The sequence below is a fragment of the Salvia splendens genome, chromosome 11, assembly GCF_004379255.2.
Source record: "Salvia splendens isolate huo1 chromosome 11, SspV2, whole genome shotgun sequence".
NCBI lineage: Eukaryota > Viridiplantae > Streptophyta > Magnoliopsida > Lamiales > Lamiaceae > Salvia > Salvia splendens.
The window spans coordinates 16064141-16071822 of record NC_056042.1 but is presented as its reverse complement, the minus strand read 5'-3'; the positions used below and the strand labels follow the sequence as shown (position 1 = coordinate 16071822).

Below are 7682 nucleotides of genomic sequence, written 5' to 3'. Positions count from 1 at the left end.
TCCATAAGGTCTTCGTCCGCATCCCCACAATTCTCAACATCAAATTCTCCGTTCTCCATGAGAGTATAATATTGGTTAGTGCTCATGTGGTTCTTTGCCGAGAAGAACCCACGCCCCCTTGTCAAAGCATGGCGCGCGCCTCCTCTCGGATTCCCTCGCCGAACTGGTGAGACCAAGCTCCTCGCAATGGGGGAGCCCCACTCCACGTCCATGTTCCCACGTGGTGTTGGTGGTTCGGTGGTGGGATGCAATGGATTCCCCCGGTTCGGTGGGGATTTCCCAGTCTCGATCCCGGCAATAAGCCCGGCATTCTGAGTTCCGGAGCTCGGTCCGCTCCCCAAAGTAGAGTCACCCTTGGAGTTCGGTCCCTCCCAGGAAATATCACCGGAGTCCTCCCCATTTGTTTTGTTATTGTTTGGTCGATCACCGGCCTTGCCTTGCTTCTTCCCCTGATGTTTCCATTCGTTGGAGCTGGAGGCATTCTTCCCCATATCTTGCTTCCCCTTCTCGGTCTGTCTCTCGGGTTGTGGCTGTTTTGGCGGGCCGTTGTGGTAGTTTCTCTTTGGCGGCCGTTCCTTCTTGCCCGTCGCATAGCACACCTCACTTGCATGGCCGACATGTTTGCATTCTCGGCAATATGATGGTATCTTGTCCCATCGGACTCGCTGCACCGTTTCTCGCCCACCAAGATCGAGGATTATCTCTTCGGTAGGTGGTTTTGTGATGTCTATCTCGACGCAGATTCGGGCAAATGAAAGCCGAGTCTTGTTTGCCGTGGCTCGATCAATTTGTATTGGATTGCCGAGAAGCTTGCCGATGGCGAATAAGGCGGATTGGTCGAAAAGGTGAATGGGGAGGCCAATTAGGTTGCACCAGATTGCCGCAATGGGGGACTCGCAGTAAGCATCAAAGTCCGGGGACCATTTGAAGACCCTCATCGGGTGTCGGTCAATGAGCCAAACGGGCGTACCCCTTGGGCCTCCAAGGATTCGGGCATAGTCCGCCAAGTCCTCGCATTGAATGAGAATATGTTTAGCATTAATGTACTTCCAACTAAATCCACACCGAAGTTTAATATTGTCGAGGGTCTTTTGGATTTGCAGTCCCGTAGGGATAGAGTGAGAAAACTTACCCACAATGGCGTGTCCCATGCTCTCAGCAAGCTTTTGAGTTTCCGCTCCGGAGAAGTAAATGGCCGGGATGCCGTCGGACACTGAAGCAACTCCAATGTTCTGGAGCTTATCCGGTTCAAAGGCTTGGGGGCCGGTAGGGTCAGTCGAGCCTTTGAGCATGTCCGCCATCGTTTTCGGCCGACCGGGGTGGCTTGCGGCGCCTTCACCCCGGCCATGTAGAGTGTTACTCGCCGAGCCCGACGGGGTACCCCTAAGCAAGTCCGCCATCGATTTCGGCCACGGCGAGGGCCCCAGTGTAGCTTCTACCCCCCCAAGTTGATTAACTACATTCAGCCCTTGTGTTGCGGCATCCGTCGCGGACTTAGGTGTGTTTCCATTTCTCTTCGGATTGTTGAGTTCGGCTTCTCCATTCTCGGTGTGGATCTTCTCGGCACCTACGTTGCCGTTGTGTGCCCTTCTCGGCTTTTCCATTCTCGGCTTTTCGGCTTTTTCTTTCTCGGTGTGGATCTTCTCGACTTTATCCTTCTCGGTGAGGGTCTGTTCGGCATCATCCATAGGCGTATCGTTGGGTGTTGGTGTGTCTCTTGTCACTGCAACCATCTCGGCACTAGGCGTGGCCTTGTTCATCGTCTCGATAAAAGGCTTTTCTCGGTAGACGTTAGGGTTCGACTTCGGTCGCGGCTGGCCGAACTCCGCACAATAATGTTCCGAACTAGCCTCAAACGTAGCTCGGAGCTTGCTAGTTCGTCCTCGTTCGAGAGGGGGAAAGTCCTCAAGAGAGGGTCCATTTCCATCCCGAGGTGTGTGTGTGACACTTTGCATGCATCCCGAAGGGTTTAGGGGGAACTCCAGTGGATTGTGGCCGGCCGTAATGAGAGGTTGCGCAACCAATGTGTCTAGCATCTCCGCCGAGTCCAAGGCGGCTAAGTGGATGATTTCGGCCTTTGTTGGTTGCGTTGGGGCCTCCACGACAATCGTCTCACGTGAGCTCTTGGGACGGAAAGGAGTTAGCCCACTTTCGGAAGGAGGTTTTGGTCTCCAAGCCAATTCGGGAAAGTTGGGTTGCTGCAAAAAGGAGCTAGATTTTTGTTGTTTTGGGGGCTCAACGGATGCATTGGGGCCAGCATCACGTGGTGTTCCGAAGTGGCAAGGCGCCAAGGAACTTTCGGAAAGTGATTTTGTTGTTGTGCCCATTTCGGGCAAGTTGACTAGCGCGTCCACCCAGGCCTTTTGACCCATGCTAGAGCCATCTCTCTCCGAGCAGCCATCATGTGGGGGGTTGTGCTCTCCTCCGTCACCAGTCCCCGCGTTTGCGCCGGCCGCAAGGTCGTCGGCCGGAGCGTTGTCAACAGTTCTGGCGCCGGCAAGTTCTTCATTAATCTTAGCTTCATCTTCACCGTTGAGAATAGGGGAGGGCTCCATCGACGTCGGGAAGATGGGGCCTTTGCATTTTGGGCTTCCGACCGGCGAGCTCCCTTCGGCCCCGAAATCAATCTTCTTCCTAAGTTGCTTGTCCTCCGGCATCGGTGAGGGTACGAACCTTTTCCGACCAGTGCCTTTGGTGGGAGGGGCTGGTGTACTTTTCCGTGCCTTCACCTTCATTTTCAAAGTTTTCCTCGCCACTTTCCTGCAGGGAAAAATTATGGAGGAAGACTCCTCCGACGTGAAATTCATTGGCTGGTCCGAGAGAGGGTCCTCGGCCGGCCGGAGGACCATTAGCTGGTCCGAGATGGTGCGCGGTTCTTCTGACTCCGGGGGGGGATCCGGCAGGCGCTCCGGCATGATCGAGAGAATGAGTCGAGTCACCAGCCGCTCCGGAGCTTTGTTCGTGCCTTAGCCAAGGGAGTGGTTGGTTGGTGAGAATCCGAGGTCGGGAGGATGGTGGGTGGCTGGTGGAGCGGGGGCGTGAGGGGGACCGTCGACAGTGGTGGGGGATTCTAGAGAGAAGGGAGAGCGTCTCTCTCTAACTTACAATTTCTTAAACTCAAAGTCTTGTGACGGATCGGGGGTATCCCTATTGTGGCCTCAATTAAGTGACGGATCTTGGATTTTGTGATGTGAAGGTTACACCATGTTAATTGTAATAGAATAGTGAAGAGTACATTGATGACCACTCTAGTTGGTAGGGAGGCCCTCGTTGTACTCTAATTGGTTTTGGCGAGCCGTCACTTTTGGGCGGCTCGGTGTTCCTAGTTTTTCGTTGCAATTGTCCTTAGTAATGCACAGGTGTGGGTCCGCCTGAACCCTCCACCCTCGTGGTGCTTTTGATTAAAAAAAAAAAACCATTGATCAAATACGAAAATAGACTTTGTCTTGTGAGTTCTCTTTGTAGAGTTTTTCACTTGTTTGGAACTTATCAAGATACTTTGAGCAAGTTCTTGTGGCGTTCAATCATACCGAGGTTCTTGGCTGATCATATAGCCAACGGGTAGAGGTTTTCCAAGCTCTGGAAGTGGATCAAACCAGATTATCAATCAAGGGAGTCTGCTGCCAAACCTTATACGTGGGGTTCTTGGATCAATATATCCAACGGGTCCTTCGTCGTATCCCAATCTATCTAAGAGTACATCGATGACCACTCTAGTTGATAGGGAGGCCCTCGTTGTACTCTAATTGGTTGTTTCGAATCGCCACTTTCGGGCGATTCGGTGTTTTGATTGTTCGTTGCAATTGACTTTGGTAATGCACAGGTGTGGGTCCGCCTTAACCCTCCACCCTCGTGGTGCTTTTGATAAAAAAAATAATGTTTTATTTCTTGCTATAATGGAACCGCTCACGACCCCCGATCTGGACCGGTTCTCTATGTCCTTGGGCATGAACTACATTGGCTCGAACACGACGAGAAAGATCTGGTTGTTTGTGGAAGAAGGATCCAAGTTTGTTGTTGATTTTGACTCGGATCAAATCCTACATGGGCGTCTCACGTCCCATCGCGTAGCTAAACCCCTTGCCATCTCGGCCGTATACGCCAAATGGACTAGATCCGAAAGATACCGACTGTGGGATGGAATGCAAGAGATTGCCGTGCCACTTGAAGGAACTCCTTGGTTTATCGGGGGTGACTTCAACACCATACTATCGCACCGAGATAGAATCGGGAGCGACACCAACCGGTAAGCCGAGATGATTGACTTTGCGGAGGTGGTTGAAGACTGCAGGCTCCATGACCCCGGGTTCGATGGGGCGAATTTACTTGGGCCAAAAACGACACCCTTGACAGATTGGACAGAGTACTAGTCAATGAGGCTTGGACTAGGGTCTTTGAGGCCACTCGAGTAACTAATCTCCCACGGATCGCCTCGGACCACGGCCCGGTCCTAGCGAGATGCATGACGCCGAACACCCCCAATGGTGGCAAGGCCTTCACGTTCCAGAACATGTGGATCCGACACGAAGGCTTCATGGCGGTAGTGCAACAGGCATGGGCGGAACCCACGGGGGCGGGCGGTCTCCTAAACATCCAAATCAAACAATTTTTTTTATTTTAAACACCACGAGGGTGGAGGGTTAAGGCAGACCCACACCTGTGCATTTTTTTTTGCCAAGACCATTGCAACAAACAAACAAAACACCAAGCCGCCCAAAAGTGACGACTCGCAAAGACCTATTAGAGTACAACGAGGGCATCCCTATCAGCTAGAGTGGTCATCTAAATACTCTTAACAACCATTTTACAATTACAATGATGCAATCTTTGCAAAACCAAAACCTAAGACCATTTCCTAATTGAGACCCGCAATAGGGATACCTCCGCATGGAACGGTTCCTCCTGGGTCAAGGTCCTCGATGAAACCCTCCATCTCCCGGCTGGGGAACCCACAAGAGACATTCATTGAGCCAATACCCGGCTCATTCGCATCTGAATTACCACTCCCAAACGTCACCGTAGCAACGTTCTCCTTCAAACGCCTATCATCAATGTGGTGGCCTTTGGTAATCTGATATGGATTGGGATACGACGAAGGACCCGTTGGATATATTGATCCAAGAACCCCGCGTATAAGGTTTGGCAGCGGACTCCCTTGATTGATAATCTGGTTTGATCCACTTCCAGAGCTTAGAAAACCTAGACCCGATGGCTATATGATCAGCCAAGAACCTCGGTATGGTTGAACGCCACAAGAACCTGCTCAAAGTATCTTGATAAGTTCCAAACAAGTGAAAACCTCTACAAAGAGAATTCAACTCACAAGACAAAGCCTATTTCGTATTTGATCAATGGTGTCTCAAATGACATGCTTACAAGCCTATTTATAGGCTAGAATGGACTCTTGAAAGTCTCACATCATTAGTACAACTTAAGACACTTAAAAAGACTCATAATAAAAGAAAAGTAACTCCTAAACCTTTGGTGTAACTCTAGGATATCTAAAGTCACTTATTTAACATAAAATGTAACTAAAATAGACCCTTCATTTTGGCTGCTCCGACTTGGATGAAAATGCATCATGTATCATCAATTTGGGCCTCCAAAATGTGATATGTAGTGACTCCAAACTTCTTTTTTTTTTTACATAAAATAGGAACCATTCGATAATTAGTGAATATCCAATTAAAACTTCAAGAGGTGCAAGAAGAAACTACTCTAAGCTAATAGTACTAGTATAGCTCACATAAAGCTAACCAGTAAAGTTTTCAAACTGTCTCGAAACAGCTTATAAAAATCCTAAGATATGTTGCCAACATAATACAGAAATGATCGAGATATGATCAAGCCAACTACAGCTATGTGTTGTGTAGACTGATGGAAATCTGATGAGGCTGCACCACTACCGCTTGGATGGCCTCTCATCATCCTCTCCCCCATCATCGCTATCATCAGAATCATCCTTGCCTGAGCGTTTTCGCTTGGGTGGCACCTCTGCTTTTCCCTCATCATCCTCGTCATCTTCTTCCTCGTCAAAATCTTCCTCCCCATTCTCTTGGGGCTCGAAGTCACTTGCATCTTCCTCATCCTCACCACGACCAACTGGTCTCACAAGTTATTCCGTGCCCAGATCACCCTCTTCTTCATCTCCTTCGACTTCTTCTTCATCATCGTCATCCTCGTCATCGTCGTCGTCATCGTCATCGTCATCGTCATCGTCATCGTCGTCGCCGTCGCCTTCGTCGTCTTCACCTTCTCCGTCTTCATCATCATTATCGTCTACGTCAATAGGCGCCGCCGCAGACCTGCCGCCGCCGCCGCCGCTGCTGTTCAACACTTCCTCATCATCATCGTCACCCTCCTCCTCCCCATCTTCTTCGTCCTCGTCGACGTCTTCCTCGCCATCGACTTCCTCCTCAAAGACCTTCTCCTCTTCGAAAACCGTCATACTTTTCAGAAGAAGCTAATTGATTTTTCTTTTTTTTAAAAAAAAAAAATTACGAAGAAAAAAAAAGATAATGACTCCAAACTTCAATCCTTGGGCTGCCCACAAACTTGAATAATATTCACCACTTGGCACAATGTAGAATGGTCTTGTGCTGAAAAAAATGCTCTCCCTTCTCTCTAACTTCTCTCTCTAAACTCCTCGACGTCGACGGTAACTAGGCGTCTTCCCCGCCGACGGGGCAGCCGAGGGACACGCGCGGTCTCTCGGCTAAGGTTTCTCTCGCTCGTCCGGAGGTGATATGTGCTTGCACCTGATCCCATGGTGAAATCCGGTGGTGAGCTACCGGAGGGGGATATCACGGCGGTTAGCTCCACAACGCAACCCCTCTCTTTGACGGAGTGGAACTTCCACTCGATTGCAAGACCCAAAACAAAGCGGGCAGGTACGCCACATCCGGAGAAGCCACGACGAGGCCTCGCTTGTGCCGGATCAGAATTTGGATCGGATGTTTGTAGGGCCAAAAAGAAGATGGCATTTGAAATGGTAGAGAACCTAGCCGCTGAGGCACATGGTGAAGGGAGGGGATCGCCGGAACTTAGGCAAGCCCATATTGGTGAGATGTTGAGCTCGTTAGCTCAAATGGAAAATGAAGGGCGCCCTCCCAAGATTGCAATGGAGGTGCCCAACTCTGAGGAGGTGGCCGGAATTTCGCCGGCGCCGGCGAGCCGGAGTGAGCTGGACCAACACCCAACCGGTGCAAGTACAATGCATCACATTGGTCCTAGGCTAGATGATGGGGAGGCATGTGATGTGTTGGAATCATGTGACTTGCAAAAAGAGGTAGAAACAAAGACCACTTTGCATGGGGAAGAAGGTGTTGCTCCAAATGGGGAAAATGACAAGTTGTACTCACAAGCAACACCATGTGCTACTTTCCTCCACCTTGAGGCTGATGCACGCATGGAAGACCGTGTCCCCGTGGCACAACCGCCGGAGCCGTCGCAGGAAAAGCTGGCACCGCCGGAATATTCACCGGAAACGCTGGCACCGCCGGCGAATGTGTGGAAGGCGGCAATGAATCACTCCAACCGCGGGGGGACCGTGGCCGTGGAGAGTTCATCGGCCCCAAATCGAAATCCCGAGCCAATCCCCTTGGACGACGGCAAGACCAAGCCTTTGGGGACAGCCGGATCTTATGAAGGTACGCCATCGCTCTCCTTTTCCGATTTTGAAA

General features: G+C 50.6%; 1 pseudogene; it reads right to left on the bottom strand.

Moving 5' to 3' along the window:
• Positions 1–5902: 5902 nt before the first annotated feature.
• Positions 5903–6456, bottom strand: LOC121755595 (annotated as a pseudogene).
• Between the last annotated feature and the right edge of the window lie 1226 nt (positions 6457–7682).